This window comes from Kryptolebias marmoratus, linkage group LG17 (assembly GCF_001649575.2).
Source record: "Kryptolebias marmoratus isolate JLee-2015 linkage group LG17, ASM164957v2, whole genome shotgun sequence".
Classification (NCBI taxonomy): Eukaryota; Metazoa; Chordata; class Actinopteri; order Cyprinodontiformes; family Rivulidae; genus Kryptolebias; species Kryptolebias marmoratus.
In genome coordinates, this window is record NC_051446.1 from 9,380,454 (window position 1) to 9,398,923 (window position 18,470).

General features: G+C 36.4%; 1 protein-coding gene across 3 annotated transcripts in view; it reads right to left on the minus strand.

The window, feature by feature from the left end:
- Positions 1-18,470, minus strand: part of LOC108235824 (urotensin-2 receptor) — an 85,501-nt gene that overhangs the window by 17,429 nt on the left and 49,602 nt on the right. Inside the window, exon 4 of one of the 3 annotated variants that reach the window (XM_017416068.3) lies at positions 6,264-6,993. The exons of the other annotated variants lie outside the window; for them this stretch is intronic. The gene's annotated coding sequence lies outside the window, so the exon portion shown is untranslated. Of the gene's footprint in view, positions 1-6,263; positions 6,994-18,470 lie in introns of those variants that run through there. 3 annotated transcript variants of the gene reach the window in all.

Consider the following 18,470-nt stretch of genomic DNA (forward strand, 5'->3'; position numbering starts at 1 on the left):
ATCTCAGTCCAGAAATGTGCAGTTCTAGGCACAGCCAAGATACTGCGCAGAACCCTCAAGCTCCCAGGCCTCTGGTAGAGGACCCGAGCTCAGAGGATGAAACAAAGACCACCCGCGGAGGGTGAGAAGGGAATTTTTTTAGTTAATGTAGCAGTCTTTTACGCTTTTTATTTTTAAGAACAGTTGTTTTAAAAGTTTGAAAAACAATAAAAAACAGGTAATTGTTTGGCTAGCACATTACCTAGCCTAGACAAAGACTTTTGGTTCTTTCTCTATACTCTATGCTCTATGACTATGTCATAACTAATAAAGTAATAATTATTGATAACTATTTGACAAAACATACTTTCATTTTTTTTTATCTCAAGTGGTTTACAAGCTGCTTCTTTTTTCAAATCAAAGTGCTTACAAAAAATAACACATCTAAATAGGGTTAGTATTTTTTATTGTTACCTCTTTTCCTTTTAAATATCACGTTTGTCCTCCTTAAGGCAAATTGTCACTGTTTGTAGTTCCCTGCAGCATCACTGACAATGTTGAGCAGATTCTGCCACAGTAAAATTGAAAGGTTGAACAATTCATTTCAGAACTCCATTTATTCAGCAAAGGACACAGAGACAGAGGTGAGTCAGTTCCATTAATGAGGGTGCATATAATTTCCATCAGTCTGTCTTCTGCAGACAGGAGATAGCACAATCACGGCATCAGTTCAGAACAGTAATTTTCTGCTTCAGGTGCTGTCTCGCCTATAGAGAAACTACAATGAAACGCAACATTTTTAGCAAAGGATTAAAGAACGTCAGGTTGCAATGAGTGAAGTGACCAATTGACCAATTATTTTATCATGTCTAGTTAGGCAGGTGGTGATTGGCACAATTAGTCAATGGCTGATCTTTTAACCCAAGTGTAATCACATACAAGCTAAAACTCCAAAATATTCAATTTAACATGCACTAAAACGGCTCTAAAAATGATTTAAAAGTAAAGCAGATGAGCTGAAATTGGGTAGGTATATAAAGACAGTACTTCCTGTACAGCTCTTCTTCAGGTGCCATTCATGCATACGGTTTATGAATGAGTAAATACAGCGAATGCACCTTGTGTGGCAGAAAATTGGTCTCAAGTTCTGTCTGAGAACACACTGAAAGAGATGGAACTCATTTTCATTTAACAAAGCTTCTATAAGCACAAATCATATATTTTGTTTAACATCTGTAGTGAAGAGATGGAACACACTGATAAAAAATATTAGACAGGCATTTGTCAGTAGTATTAAATTTTACTGTTTCAGTTTGGAAGTCAAAAACCAACCAGTAAAACCTTTTGGTAAATCTATTGTTTATATCCATTTTATTTTTCAGAATGCAATATATAATGACAAACAAATCTGAATGGTTTTTTTTTCTTTTTTAATTTAAACCAACTGGATTTTTTTTCTCCACCAAGGTGGTAGTGTTTTTGGCAGTGTCCTTTAGTTTGTTTGTCTGATCACAAGATTACTTAAAACCTAATGAACGGATTTGGGGTTGTCTCAAGAAACAAGTGGTTCTATTTTAGTGGTGATCCAGATCACAATTCATATCAAACTATTTATTTATTTTAATGACTCTATGGCCTCTAGTTTGAAGATGTTTAGTTTTTTATCTGAGAAGCTTTCTTTTAGACTAAGTTAAAGGCCTTGCATTTATGACAGTTTTAAACTAAGATCTTTTATGATCAAAAGGAATGAAATTATAGCCAATTTGATTAAACCTTTTAAATGGTTGAATGAGCAATCTCATGCAATATTGTGAGTTCTTACAAGATTTTTTTAAGCTCGAAGTCTGTGTGTGTTGCAGACTACTACCACATTAAACTTTATCTCAGTGTCTGTAAAAGTCACTGAATTTTAGCCATTTGTATGTTTTGCTAAGGCTGAGGCATTCTTTAATTAACCTCCCAAGACCTGAACTCTTGCACGGCATACATGTTTATTTTCTTTGTGCTATTTGGGCTGATTGGGACCTAATGTGAATCAAGGAATGCTAAACAAAACATGATGTCCACATATGTGGATGCCAGCTCCTAGGAAGCTGATTCCAAAAGTTAATCAGTTGTAGATGTACATCCAATGATTACTTATGGAGGGTTACACTTTACAATAGGGGTACCCTTATAAAACACTAAAAAATGGTTAAAAATGCAGTTATTACATTTTAAACACTTATCTGATAAAAATTGTGCAATAGAGAAAAAGAACAATATTGGTTCTTTATTTTTTTCATTATTCTGTACTCTCCATTCTCCCTGCTTGTCAGTGTCCTTCATAATTTTAGATTTTGAATATCAAACATTTGCCAGTAATTTACATGCATGTGAACACTTTGGTAAAGTAAGTTAAACTAGAGTAAATTACACTTACCTGAATTAATACAAAGTACATCAAATGGTGAACCTGTTTAAATGTATTCACAATGTTCAGAACTGTTTCTAAATGCTTATTATACTTTATAAAGTGTTTACAAACTCATTAATAACTTTTTTAGAAAGCATTAATAAATTCTGTATAAAGGTACCCATATTGTAAAGTGGTACCTGTTCTGAGAGTTTTATTAAAATCTGTCCAGTGGTTTTACAAGATGTTTTGCTAAAATGTAAAATGAGCACACAAACCCACAGACACGGACAAAAACATTACCTCTTTGCTTTGTGACAAGCAACAGTGTTTAAAATAAAGTGAGGTTCATCCTTTTTTTTTTCTGCTATCAAGCTGAGCTCACATACTTTAAAAGATGTGTTTTTTTTAACATGCATTAAGATACAAATGAGTGTAAAACAGACTAGGGATAAATGGAAAAACAGCATTTAAACTGCTGAAAAGTTGAAACCTGATAGCACCTCCACCTTTAAAGTTGACCCGTCTCATTTGACATGCTGTATACTGAAAACATCACTGCAGTTTTTAAGTCTGGTACTTCTTTTAGTTTGTATTGAGAACACGGATGACAAAATAAAAAAAATAAAAAAACAAACAAACACAACATTGGATTCCAGTTGTTTTTTAAAAACAAAAACAAAACAAAACAAAACAAAAAACTTGATATGATTGCCACGGGTGCTGAGAATGTACACTAACATAATGGATAAGTTGTTTTTTGATGCGATTTTAGTAATGTCTTTGTATAATAATTTAGAAATTATGTATTCTACAGAGTGAATTAAAATTTTTATGGTCATTTTAACCATTTTAATTTCCTAAGTGGATCATTAAACCACATATGAATCAGGATACAAGTTTTTTTCCTCTACTGTTGTAAATCTGACTTTATAAGCAAAGATTGACAACTGGAACATCTTAGAAACACCAGAGATCCAAATAGTCTTAGGTCCATAAATGATGGATTTCCTCATTTCCATTTGTTTGTTTGTTTAAGACAAATTCAGTCCTGAAACACTTTGCTTGGATTTCAGATGAAAGCCAGAGTTGGAAGTTTCCTAGAACAAACAAGGATAATACAGCTGGAATAATGATGTTTTGTTTGTTTCTGATTTATGGAAAGTCCCCTCCCACAGAGGACAGTCTAACTGTTTTCACTGCTGAATCGTAAAGCCATTTATTATTCATTTATCCTTTATAAATTATTTAGAGGAGGCATTGATATAATTCCAACTGAAGCTGAGTCACTACAAATGCTAAAAATATGTGCGTATGGTGGTGAGTTTTCCAGACTTTTTGCCACAGTACGTTAAGCTTCACTGTCCAGTTTGCAATGGGAACAGACAATTGGTTTATGATTTCAACTCAAATTTACTTGTTAATGAGAAAAGAAAATGTGCTACACATGCAGAATTTGAATTTGAATTTTAAAGAAACATCATATTTGCTGTATTTGGCAGTGCAGCTAAAAACTTAAACTTATTTCCTGACTTTCACTAAGTTAATAAAATGCAGGACTGAAACTTGTACCATTTGACAGTGTTAGCTTTATCACTTCTCTTTTTGTATTCCATAAAACCTAACGTTCAAACAACAGAAAAAGCAAACAAACTCTCTCATGCTTCTTGGATTTTGAACAGATCCATCTGTGGTTAGTAAATAGGTTTATTTATGAGCAGGCAGACTCAGTCTCAGGGTGTAAAATCTGGCTTTATTCCACTGCACATTATCATAGCCAGAGTTGACTTTTCACGTGTCTAAACAATTACATGTGTGCAAACACTGCAGCTCCAATCTACAAACTCTTATTGAACACCTTTTCATTTCTTTGTGATTTTTATGCTAATTTATTTCTCCTTGAATCTCCTGCATACAAAACATCCTAAAATCCAAGAATGAGATTTCTTCGGAGGATAGATTAATTAAATATACTTCAGCCAGACACTGATTACAGGTTGTCTTTTGTTGCACTGGGAGTTAAATCAATAGAAAAATAGCAGCTAGGCTTTTAGCTACAGACACACCAGCACATCCTGTCTATTATCTACATTGGTGCTGTAATGATCTAACTGCCCTGGGATGAAAACGGTGGCAACAGAAGGTGCCAAATAAATCTAAGAGAATTTATGCAAAAGGTTCCTTTGGAGTGTTTACAGGAGTTGTAGAAATGAATAACATTGCATAATAAAATATGTGCTACACAATTTAAATATCTATACAAAGAGGAAATATGCTGGCAACTATCTACGCTGATTGGGGAAATTATGTTTTCTTTCTCAACCCTAAATTAAGGTTTAGCCAATATCTCACTGGGCTGCAAGTTTTGCCGATAAAATGCAAGCCATGAAAAGGCCAGTGAGTTTCCAAAATGTCTTGAAACGTTTGTGAGGATTCCCTGTTTCCTCTCTGCTTCTCTCTGCTCCTGGTGGAAGGCGGGCGTGTTTCTTTCTCTGTCTCCTGACCCCCCCCCACACACACACACACACACACACACACACACCACCACCTCTCTGCCCCTCTGCCCTGCTTTCTTTTCGGAGCCTCTCTTTGCATATTCTCCAAAATTTATAAATTATGGATATGATCGGCTGGTCTCTCAATGCAATTGATCAAATTTTCTCGACGGTAAGACAGATTTTGGGAGAGCTGACTTATCCTGATAGGACATTTTTTTGGTAGATACACAATGGATTCCTAGAGGAAATGGAATATTGTTTTTCAATCAATTTTTGTCTTTGGAAGAAGATCTTTACATATTTGTGTTTGTGATAACGGGATTTCTGCTGTTTGGATTAGGCAGTTACCTGACTTATTGTCAAATTCGTTTGATGGGTTCCGCGGTCAACACTCAACCTGTGTTGTTACGGGAGCTGAATCGCAAGTTGAATGCAATCCTTTTACAGGACCGCAGACTGAATTGCGGTTCTTGAACTCATAATATGGGTTACATCTTGGAGGAAGTTGCTCGCTCGAATCAGGCAGAATGGACCTGTTATTTGGCTGTTTGGTTTCGCCATTGAGAAGTATCAGCAAGACTTTCAAGATAGATGAAAACAAGTCTGCCTGACCCAAAACAATTATTGTTTTGTAAATTCTGGCTTCCCTAATGCTGGCCTTGGCTAGCTATCTTCAATTTCTCCCCGGATTTTATGAAAACAAGATGCTCTGCTTCTCTCTCCTGCCTAAGGACATCTGTGGATCTGCTCTGGGTTTGATACTAATGCAAAAGCTAAAACTGACTCAATAAAAGCTCTATTAAACAGTGTCAGCATTGGGTTTTCCAATTTGGAAAAGGGAAAGAATCTATTACAGATTTACCACTTACAGTACTTATGGAAATCTTAGTAATTCATACACTTTTGATAAGCTTCTCTCAAAGGGAACAAAGGTATTTATTTATTTATTCCCCTTTTCAGATGTGGTTATAACACTGTTTAAAGCTGAGTTTTTACTGTATTCACAAGAGTATTTTTAAGAAATGACAAAAAAAGCTCTGTGTGGGAAAGGCTCTGCAATTTAAATTTTGCTTTTTTACTTGCGTATTTGAGTCCCAAACTTGTCTCCAGCAGTTCAGAGAGATACTATCTTTAGATAGACAACTCTTCACTATTTTTTTTTTTGATGTACTGAAATTGTTTGTATTGTTCTATAGTGAGATCAAATTGATTGTTTGTAGTTAAACATAGATCTGGATTTGTTTTGGACTAAACTGAATTGTATGTATTTTTCTGTATATTGCCCAAAGATGACTCTTACTGTAAATAGCTTTTGGACAAAACTAAACTAAAAAGAATAATAATTTTCAAGCAGTCAAATGAAAAATGAATAAAAGTGCAAACAGACATAATTTTTGCAACAATATGGTCAATTTTATTCACTTAAGTCAGGGCCAGGCTAGCAGTTGTTTTTTTTTTCAACATGAGCGAAAAATGTATACTTTCACAGATTTTCTTTTCAAAAATAACTTTGGTCTTAACCTTTTTTGAAAGTAAGAGTTTTCATAATGTCCACGAGTTGTCAATCGCTGCAGCTAAATCACTCCAGAACACCTATCACAACTGTTTTATTTTTCTGAAAAATATTAACAATAAAATGAACTGATATCTCCATGTAAAAACATGAATATATTTTGGGAACTACAACAGCATTAACCAGCTCATATTTAAAGAAACAGTTTTGAAAAGTTGCATGCAGGCAGATCTGCAACAAAAAGTGAGTAAAAGAAAAAAAAAAACATTGAAATGCTTCTGTTTATAATGCAAAATGCTGATCTTTGTCCCCATGCTATAAGAACTTCTATAGGTGGCTAATGCAGATGTGGATTTTTTTATTATCATTTTTATTTTTTTACAGTCTGAAGCAGCAGCAGCTTCTTGTCATTCAGTTCCTGCTGGTGTGTACTCAAAGCTGCCGTGCCCACGCACTCTGAAGAGCAAATACAAGATGCAACTTGTGTCTTCATCGTCACCCCTCGCATAAGATGAGGAGCTCAGGATCCGCTTTCATTTGTGTCTTCGAAAAAAATAGTCTCCTCCTTTCTTCTTTACCTTCCTTCCTCTCCTTCAGCTCGTTTTGATCTATCGGACAGAAGACAGAGCAGAGCCATTATTACTCCAGTTGGGAATCCTCTAAATGCAAACATTCAGTCGCACTCTCTGTCATTTGCAGAACATGCTATTTTTGGACAAACATGCAAGTAAAAATAGCAAAGAATCAGCTCCTGTGTGTACTCAGTAAGACAGGTGAATCAAATAGATTATCTTACAGCAAATACACACACAATTCAAGCTCCAAGAAGCAAGATAAAATGATTTGCCTGGAAGGGTAACTTTAGTTTGATTGATTTTATGTTTCTTTAGGTATTTTAAACAGAAAATATAATTTATCTTCAAACATCATGCAGAGTAAATTTTGATGCAACAGATCTTTTAAGGGTAAAGTTTTTTTACAGAAAAATCAGCGCTGCCCACAGGTGTGACAGAATCAAAAGTTGCTTTTTAGGGAAGAGATTAAGTGTGACTGGGAATACGCAAATTTGCATATTTATTTGTCATAAAAACTTCAAGAGGTGAGATGTTCCTACTGCCTGACTTCGATGGTGAGAAAGCTTCCAGTAGGAAAAAGGTTTTAATGCAGTTGTGAAAACAAAAGCACCAGCCAATGTCAGAGAATCAGTTTGAAAATGAGTAAGGGCAAGACCAAACACTAACCCCTTACCACAAGACTAGTTTATGCTGAGAATAAAAACAAAGCTCTTGAGTCGTCTGTTATTGCTCAGAATATATGTGAGGATAATTCACACCACATCAAATTTGAGCTCAATATTTGCTAAATTCATTGAATTATCATTTTTGTAGTGCTAAGTTTGATTACCTGTTGTAGCTATCTAACATAGGATTGACTCAAAAGGTCAATCACTTGTAGATGTACATCCAGTGATTACTTTCTGAAAGTTTTAACAGAATCTGTCCAGTGGTTCCTGAGATAATTTGCTAGCAGACACACAGGGTTGACACCAACGGGTAATGGCAAAGTTTGAAATAAGAGTCTTGTACAACCTGTAAGCACTTAAATTATGTGTTTGAATAACTCTCAGCTACTAACATGCCAAACTTTAGCATAATATGTTGAAGTTTTACTCAGTTATAGCCATTTTTATGTTTGCTAAAGTTGATTAGCTGTGGCAGCCATCTTAAATCAAGTTGACTCCAAAGGTTAATGAGTTCCAAATGTCTATCCAATGATTACTTTCTGAAAGTTTAATTAAAACTTGTCCGGCAGTTATTGTCAAAGTTTTGAACAGAGATGTTACACAGTGTATAGTGTTTGGTGTATTTTTTGGGAATGATGCTAAAGGTAATGCCCACAAATTTTAGCTCATTATCTGTAAGACTGACTGGGTTTTAGCCATTTGTGTTGACAAAGGTTACTTAGCTGTGGCGGCAGGCTTGAATTAGGTTGACCTAAAAGTTAATTAGTTGTAGATGTACATCCAATAATTACTTTCTGAGAGTTTTAATAAAACCAATCCAATCAGAGCCAAGCAGGAGCATCAACCTGTCAGTCCTTCTCCATGTCTAGGCGAGGGGAGGCTTCTTGCGTTAGACGTTAGGAGTGTTTTTATTTGACTAATTCAGATAATGGAAAAACACTAATGCTAACTACTTAAGTAGCCCTGCGAGTCAAATAAATTATTTCTGCAGTAAGAACTAATGTTGCTTTTTAAAGACACTGTTTTTAAGTGAAACTTGAACATTTCTATTGTGATTTGGCCATTTGTGTACATGACAACAGCAGTTTTTGGAAAATCTCCGGCATCTGTGTAAAATTGCACATTTGCACTACAAATGGCTGCAATCAACGTTTTTTCTGCACTTGCACAAATATATAAATAATTGTAACAATGGTAAAAAGCAGAGTGCTGTTTGTGCTGCTCACCCTTTTCCAGATGTAGCATCAACCCAACCTCACTGTTGGTCCAAAGAAATCTAAGTATGTTCAACATTTCTGCTTTCACACCTGAGAGACTGTAGCTTCTCACCATGTGCTCATATGTCATTTAAATAAAAAACCACAGCACCAGCTAGTGACCTGACATGAAAACTATAGGGGATTTAACAGGCACAGGATTACCATGTAAACATGTAACTTTTCCCCAGCCAACATCGGAAATCAGTTTCCAGGAGATTGCAAATTTATGAACAAAACCTAAGTCAACCTTATTCAAAATAGCCACTACAGTTAATTAACCCTAGCAAAGAGAAAAATGGCTATAACTCAGTCGATTTTCACATATATTGAGTTAGGTGTGGTAATAGCTGTGAATCATTCAGAGTTCTGTCCATTTGGTGCAAAATCTTTGCTTAAAACTTTGACATTATTTGTTAAATTATTTCCTGACAATTTTTATTAAACCTTTCAGAAAGTAGGATCTACATCTATAACTGATTGACATTTGGAGCCCACCCAATTCAGTATGGCTGCCAGAGCTAATTTACCTTTGCCAATAAAAAATGGCTATAACTTATTCAAAATTACAGATGCAAAACTACATATCAAGTTTGCATTGTTTTAAACTCATCATTGCGTTTACGAATTACAAGATGCTCTCACAAATTAACTATGGGTCATAATGACCATGCACAAAGTGTTTTTCTTCTACAAAAAAAATGTCACTTTTATCAGCATGACAAAATTAGAGACACTGCCTTTAAACTGCATGTTTGTGAAGCTAGAAAGCAGCTTAAAGCCAACTTAAAGGAATAGAGTCACAGCAACAATACATTTTCCTAAAGGTAGCATGGTGTTCAAACAAAACAGTCTCAACAGTTTATAGCTTCCCTTTTTTTTGCTAATTTTCTGACATAATGTTTACCATAATGCTTGACTGACAAAATGGTAGCAGGAGCATCTGGAAATGTTAAATGGTTCTGAGAAAATAGCTTCCAGGAAATGAAGCAATAATAGAGCACTATTAATCCATTACACAGGTCAGAATGTCAACATGTATGAGCGTCACCCCACTTTAAATTGCTGCCATTACCTTTTGAATCCAGATATGCTGTATGCTGTGGGCAGAAAGTAATCACTGGATAAACATCTAGAACTGAATATCTTTTGGAGTCAGCCAGATTCAAGATGGACGCCTCAGCTGATCAACCCAAGGAAACATAAAAATTTATATACCTCAGTCAGTTTTATAGATACTAAACTCAAATTGGGTGTGGTAGAAGCAGAGAGTTTTCCCATCACACTCTTTGAGCACTAACAGATAAAGCAACATCTTTGTTTAAAACTTTGGAATGCAAGGCGGTAAATGATGCAGGATGTATTCATTCAACAAATGCTTAATACTCTTATTTGTCTCTGTGGCCCTGTGATGGACTTACGACCTGTCCATGGTGTCCCCTGCCTCTCACACAGTGATGGCTGGAGATAGGCACAATCTTCAAGACTCGGAAAGGAGAAGCAGGTACAGAAAATGGGTGGATGGATGGATGTATTATTAGTATATCAGGTTTTATAAATTTAACTGACAGTCTATTAAAAAAAACTTAATGAGTTAATGAGTTGTAGATATATATCCAGTGATGATTTTCTGAGAGTTTTGTTAAGATTTGTCCAGTGGTACTGAGATATTTTACTAACAAACAGGGAGTGTTGACTCCAATAGTTAATGGCAAAATTTAAAAAACAGAACTCACTCAGTCAGTTACCGCTTAAAGTATGTGTTGGGGATGCATATCATATTCTGCCCACAACTGGAAATGTTCAACAGTATAACAGTATAAAGGAAATAGCAGAAAATGTAGCAATAAGAGAGCACCATGAATACATTTCACAGGTCAAAATGTCAGCATATGATGACTAAAGTGTCACCCCAGTTTTAATTGCTGCCATTATCATTTGAATCCAGTAATGCTGCATGCTGTGGGCAGAAAGTAATCACTGATGTACACTTACATCTGATTAACTTTTGGATTAAATCCACTTCAATATGAACACCAAAGCTAATTCTTAAATAAACATAAAAATGACAGTTGTCCCAATCACACCATTTGAACACAAAACAGATTGCGCAACATCTTTGTTGAAAAATGAGACAAGCATTTCCTGAATGAATTCATCTTCACCAAATTTATTTTAAACTTATCTGATTGGGTCATGAAGGTAACATGTGCTTGAAGGGAAACCCAGATATCCCTCCATCCAGTGACACTCTCCAGCTCCTTTTTGGGGATCCCAAGGCATTTCCAGGCCAGAAAGGATATATAATTCCTTCAGCTAGTTCTGGATCTGTCCCAAGGTCTTGTCCAAGTAGGACATGCCAAGAAATCCTCCAAAAGGAGGGACTGGAGGCATCCTAATCAGATACCCAAACCACCTCAGCTGACTCCTTTCGATCTAAAGGAGCAGCAGCTACACTCCAATCTCTCCCCAGATGATGGAGCTCATTACTTCATCTCTAAGCCTGGCCACCTTATGAAAGAAGCACATTTCAGCCTTTTGTGTCTGGGATATTGTTCTTTTGGTTATGATAAATACCTCATGACCATAGGTGAGGGTTGGAAAGTAGACAGATCAGCAAACCAAGAGCTTTGCTTAGCAACCTGGAGCAACACCCTCATTACTGTGAAAAACACTACGATCAGTTGACCCATAAATAAAATAAAGTAAAAATATAAATAAAATATTCATTTAAAATTACAACAATGGGGTTTATATAAAATCCACATATTGCTGACATATTACATAGCAAGTATTTCAAATTGTTGACAACTGACACATTTAAGTTTCCTCACCTATACAGTCACTGGCATAACTTTACACTTAAAGTCTGAAATCAAAAGATGTTCCAAATGCAGAAATACTGTAATATAAAGTACCAGGAGAAGGAACAATCTTTGTAGAGAAATACAACAAATTGTAACGTTCAGTGGCTCAAATAAACATGCATCCGTACAAATAAATACTTGCTACCTGGTATCTTTCAGTTATGCATGTAAAATTGTGGAATGACCCAGTCAAGAAGAAAATCTAATGAGGAATGGTGTTGTTTTTTTTTTAGTTGGGGATACAGATTCATTTGTCATGTTTGACTTGAGTGATTTTTTTTTGTTTGTTTGTTTTGTAATAAAATATATCTTGAAGCTGAGCCAAAGAAGAAACTTCAAAATAGTGCTATGAGATTGCAGATGCCATGTTTATGCCAATTGTAGAAGCCTTGTCAACTTTAAAGAGAAAGAGTGGAATAATAGATGATCTAGGCCGAAAAAAGCACCTGTTATGTGTCTCTGTATGGCATACTTGAGCCAATAATTTTAGAGTCCTTCAGAAGATATTTGTTGGTCTCCTCTGCTTTGATAAAGTATAAGAAAGTTTTCTTATTCTAAGACCTCAAATAACTCCTTTATTTAAAGAAGATAGACTTTGATGAAGACCAAGGAAAAAAAAAACTATGGATTGTGTTTAAGACTTGGAGTCTATATCAAATGGCTTCACATCTATTCAGAATCAACACGAATTTACCAACTTATAAACTGCCTCACTAGTCTTGGTCAGATAGTAGCTGCAGTAAATTCTTAACCCCCCCCCCCCAAATATGAAATTTTTTGGTGATGACAAATACTGCCACTCCTCAACAAACATAAATAACTCTAATTGCTTGAAACCTAATATACATAGCCATCTATTTTGTGAAGTGCACCAGTCCCTCCTGCAGCAAAACACCCCCACAACATCACTCATACTTCACAGTTGGGATGGTGTTCTCAGGCTTCCAAGCCCCCCCCCCCCTTCCTCCAATGTAACAATGGTCATGATGGACTGGTATTGCTAACAGACAGACAGATAGATGAACACATTAAAGTGCACACTCTCAAAGACAGGTACTTACATGTTTTTCATGGTGGTGGGTGAAAAATAAATAAATATAAAGCTAACTAGAAGCTCTCAGAGGGTGCAAACCTCCACCAAGACCACAGCAGGATTAAAAAGTAGTGTGATCTGGATAATAATCTGGATCACCCCCAAAATTTAATCCATTTTTTTGTGACAACCCCAACATTTCCTGAAAATTTCATCCAAATATTTTCATTAATTTATATGTGATCTTCTTAACAGACAGACAAACCAACAGACCCAAACTAAAACATAACATCCTTAGCGGAGGTAACAAAAGAGTCACATGTAGGAGCAGAGACACATTTTTAACAAAGGGGTTACCTGTGAACTTGACCTTTGACACCATGAATCTTGAATTTAACAGGCATCATGTTTGACCCATGAAATGTCCATCTGTGCAGTTTGACGTTCCTATTTTACACTAAGGTCATCAGTGATGTTGACTTTTGACCCCATGACTTTGAAATCAACAGTAAACACCCTTGACCCATGATGTGTCCAACTGTGGAGTTTAACATCCAGACAGACAGATAGAAAAACGCTATCAAAAACATAAAAATAGGTAAAAATGGGATAATAAATGCTTAGCTTTTATTAGAGTTGACCTAAGGAAGGAGACTTAGTAGAATTTGTACAACATTGCCTTTGGTTTTATGGTTGTGAGCTTGTCCCTCTAAAGCCTTCAGCTTAAAGGTGCTTTCCTGCAGTAAAGCAAGGTCAGCTTTTGAATTTTTAAGCAAGTCAATATTATTTGCATTCATCAGCTATTTGATGCTATTATGAACTTTTTAATCCCCCTTCTTCTCCTCTTATCTTCCTTAACGCCATAAAACAATGTTAAGTGCAGTGGCTCTGCACAACAAAACAGGAAGTGGATGATAAGGGGGCAACAATATGTCCAGTTTTATATATCTAAACCCAACAAAGTATCGATCACAAACAGAAAAGGAGACAAACTCAAGTTTTCTGACTGACAGTAACTGTAATTACTCTGCTGAAGTTTTTTCACCTTCCAAGAAAAAAAAACATTTTGCTAATTAAGAATGATAATTATACGTTTTGTGACAGTCTCACTCAGTTCTGTTTGACTGTGTCCACCTACTTAAACATATCAAGTAGACGCAGTTCAATAGAATGTGTTTTCACCCATCCCACATTATACAGGGGAAGAAAACAAAGACAGCAATGTTTTTTTTCTATTGTGAAGCAATACTGTCAGAGATGTGAGAACCTCCAACTCCTTTTATACCTTTAGATTGTGCTGTCTGAAACCGGTCACATTTTTGCATATCTGCCTTGTGTTTTTATAGCATATTGAAGAAATGCACATCACCCTTCACAAGAGTTTAAAATTAAGATTATCGCATGCTGAGAAGGGACCTTGTAAAGATGTCTCAAGCAACAACTGGAGAGGTATTAGTACTCAAAATGGTGGTTGAGAATGGCTCTCAGCTACTACAACACCAATTTATAGCTCAATATCTGTAAAATTGACTGAGTTATAGCCATTAATGTGTTCATTGAGGTAGCTTAGCTATGGCAAACGTCTTGAATTGGGTTGACTCCAAAAGTTAATCAGTTGTAGATGTGAATCTAATGAATACTTTCTAAGTGTTTCATTGAAATCGACTGAGTGATTCATGAGATATTTTGCTATCACAATAAACAAACATGCGCGCACACACATTTGTTTTCCTATCCTTATGAAGACTGTCCATTCATTTATGTAGCCTAACACATACCCTTACCCTTAACTAAATATTACCAGAACATGCCTAATGCTTACCCTAATCTAAACTCAATTCACACCTTAGCCCAAACCCCTAACCCAAGAATGGTGTGTAAACATGAATATTTAGTCCCCAAATGAAACAGTAGCAGTAACAAACTAACAAACAGACACAAACACAGGCAAAAAAATTACTGCCCTTTCGCCTTTGGCGGCAATAATATATTTCTAAATGTATTTTTAAGGAAATCTTTTCAAGAGTTTTGAATACTTTCAGTCTGGAACAAATTGTTCATACAGTCAACTCTGCTACATTCTTAAAACTAAAATCAGGCAGTGAAAATGTCCAGGTTATTTTACAAATCTCCCACATTTAAAAAAAACGGAGTAAAAAATGATTAGAAGTATTACGGTCTGAATTTTTTGTCATATGTTGTTGGTAAGAGAGCACATGAACCTCAATGACTTTCAATTGTAATAAAGTGGGAGCGTGACTCTGTATGAAGCTGTTTTCATGAACTGATGCTGATTGAAATGTTGCTAACGTAACTCTTTTATTCATTTAGTTCACTGGAGCGGAACATCCACCATCACCACCTGGTCAGTGAGGTGAGAACCCAATCTTAGCGATATCCAGAGTGCACACATACACAAAACCTGGCACACACTTTAGATATTTTCCATTCTATTAAACTGTCCGTTATGGCCTGAATACCACTTGAATATAGTATGTGCAGCTTTTCATTAAACATCTTTTCCTGCAGACTTTCTCTCCTCTCCTCTGATCTGCTTCCCTTTCAGTGCTTATCAGATTTGCACTCCCTATTAATTCATCACTATAAACTTGTTCAATTGACAGTATTTGTGAAAGTAATTTAAACCTTCTGTGGTTTTAATCAACTATTTAGACAACTGCATGTTTGAGGGAGGGTATATATTAGTATATCTGCATATGTTTAAACCATCTCAGCCTCTTTAGCTTTGGCTCCACACTATTTAGGCTAAGCTGCGCCTCAGATATACTCATTTTTAATCCTGTTCCTTTTTGGTCACTCCCAGTGAAAATGACAACACCTGAAAACGTCTTCATCTCTGTCCCCTGTCTTTGTATTAGTGCCACCATCTCCAAACCATACATCATGGCAGGTTTCACTGACATCTTACAAACCTTTGCGTCTGTCACAAATCATCCTTGACACTCATGTCGATTCACTCCACCCTGCCTGCACTCTCTTTTTCACCTCTCTTAAGCACTGCTGTTACTTTGGATGGTTTATTCCGGGTAGTTAAACTCATCCACCTTCAATGCTTGTACTTCTTTCAGCTTCACTGTTCCACCTGTCCCCTCTCAATCACACACATGGATTTTGTCTTGCTTCTACTGACTTTCATTTGTCTTTTCTCCAAAGCAAACCTCTACCTCTCCAGGCTCTCTTCTATGCAGACTCCTGTGTGATCTTATCTGTCAACATGTCAGTCACCACTTCAAATACGAAGGGTCTCAGAGCTGATTCTTGATATAGTCCAGCCCCAACCTTGAACCAATTAGTCACTCCTACCGTACATCTCACCACTGTCTTGCTATTCTTGTACATGTCCTGCACAACTCTCATATACTACTCTGCCACATCTAACTTATTCATACAGTACCACAGTTCCTTCTTCTCTCACCAAATCAACCATTTTCTCTAGATCAACAGACACAGTGCAATTCATTCTAACCCTTTTTATACAACCCCACTTCCAAAACGTTGTGTAAAATGTAAATAAAACATAATGCACTGATTTGCAGATCCCATAAACCCATATTTTATTCACAATGCAACACATCATTTACCGTTCATAATTCATTAAAAGTTTTTAAGACTTTGGGATCAGAAACACTCCCACAAATCATTGCCTGTAAACACAGTTTGCAGTACCATTCACAAATGCTGGTAAAAGTTCTGTCTTGCAAAGACAAAGCCAAATGTGAACACCATTTAGAAACACTGCCATCTTCTCTGGGCTAAAGTTCATTTCAAATGGACTGAGACAAAGTGGAAAACTGTTCTGTGGTCAGACAAATCAAAATTTGTAATTCTTTATCACCCTCCTTACTGTGACAACTCCTGTCTTTCCCTGATAATTTTTTTTTTTTTTGTCCTCAGGTGAAGTGGGTGTGGTCTGCAGTTGGCTGCTAACTGGAAGCACCTGGGCAAAAGTTTCCAATCTATTTAATCCTGGCTGCTTCTTACACCAGTGGCTGCTCTAGCTCTCCCCATAGCAAACGGTCCAGGTACTTTTTTTATTGAGGTTTCGTTTTGGTTATTTTAGCCGGGTTGTGAAAGAGGAGGAAAACCATCTAACCTGTTATCAGCACACCGTTCAAAGGCCTGCCTCTCTGATGTTATGGGGGTGCATTACTGCCTACAGAGTGAACATCTTACACATCTGGAAGGCCATCATAAATGCAGAAAAATTACATACAGGTTTTAGGACAACATATGTTCATATCCAGATGATGTCTTCTTCAAGGAAAGCCTTGCATATCTCAGCAAGATAATACTAAACATCATACTGCATCATTACAACAGAACGGCTTTTTAGTAGAAGAGTCTGGGTGCTGAACTGGTCTGCCTGCAGTCCGGACCTCTCACTAATTGAAAACATTTGATGTATCATGAAGCAAAGAAAACCCAGGACTGTTGAACAGCTTTAATTCTACATCAGACAAGAGTAAGACAACATTCCCCTTCAAAAACTCCAACAGCTGCTCTCCTCAGTTCCAGATGTTTGCAGACTGTTGATTAACAAAAGGATGAAAAGTAGGAAAAAGGTCACTGTACCAACTATTTTGAGATGTGCCATGAAATTCAAACTGATATATTTTTTTCTACAAATGGTACAATAACATAGAAAACAATGAAAGTTATTCAATTCCTGTGCACTGAATAGACAACAAGACGCTTACAGCTACTCATACACTACTTCATGAGCCCAGTCTATAGTGAAAGATGTGCTAGGGTACAATGATATCAAATTATAATTGTTAGCTTGTGGTTGGATGTTTAGACTACTGAAGTACATGATCTACAAACATCTTTTATTCCCCTTTTTTCCTACTATATATGATTCAAGTTAAGTCCTATAAGGCAAAACGCCAAAAAAAGATGAATCCTCACTTTTTTTTCTTGTGTGTTTATCCTTCTCCAGAGAATGTATTGTTTATGCAGCACAGACTGCTTTGAGAGGCTGAAGCTGCTGACTTGTTTCCTTGCTGTTAATGCAGCATCAGAGGGAGATTGTTTTCCGGTTTCTGTACGAGAGGAAAATAGAAACCTGGTATTCCTGTCCTGTTGACTCGAGATTGCGATGGATTTCATTTAATCTTTATTTTCTTCCAGACTGCCTTGCAACCCTCTTGGATGCATTCATGAGACAGTGAGATCTATATTTCCCCCCACCCTCTGTGCCAAAGCCCCATCACTGAGAGCCCCTCAGACAGCATGAGTGGATCTCAATATGCTGAGGTGCTCACTGTCTGAGAGCTGCTTCCTTCTGCTATTTCCTGCAACTCCACAGATGTAAACTTTTTAGCTGGGTAAACAAAACAAATTGTAACAAAGTGACTGAAGATTAAAAAAGGACAAGACAGTCTTTTTACTGCAGAGCCAAAAGTAAAAACAATATTTTTATATTATCAACGTTGTCATCTATTTTGTAAAACATGGACATATTCTGTCTGCAGCTGATCCAGAACGCTGCTGCTCGTGTTCTCACTAAAACCAGGAAGATAGAGCACATAACACCAGTTTTAAAGTCCCTACACTGGCTCCCTGTAGCTCAAAGAATAGACTTTAAAATACTGTTGTTAGTTTAGAAATCACTGAACGGTTTAGCACCACAATACATTAAAGATCTGTTATCGCTGTACCAACC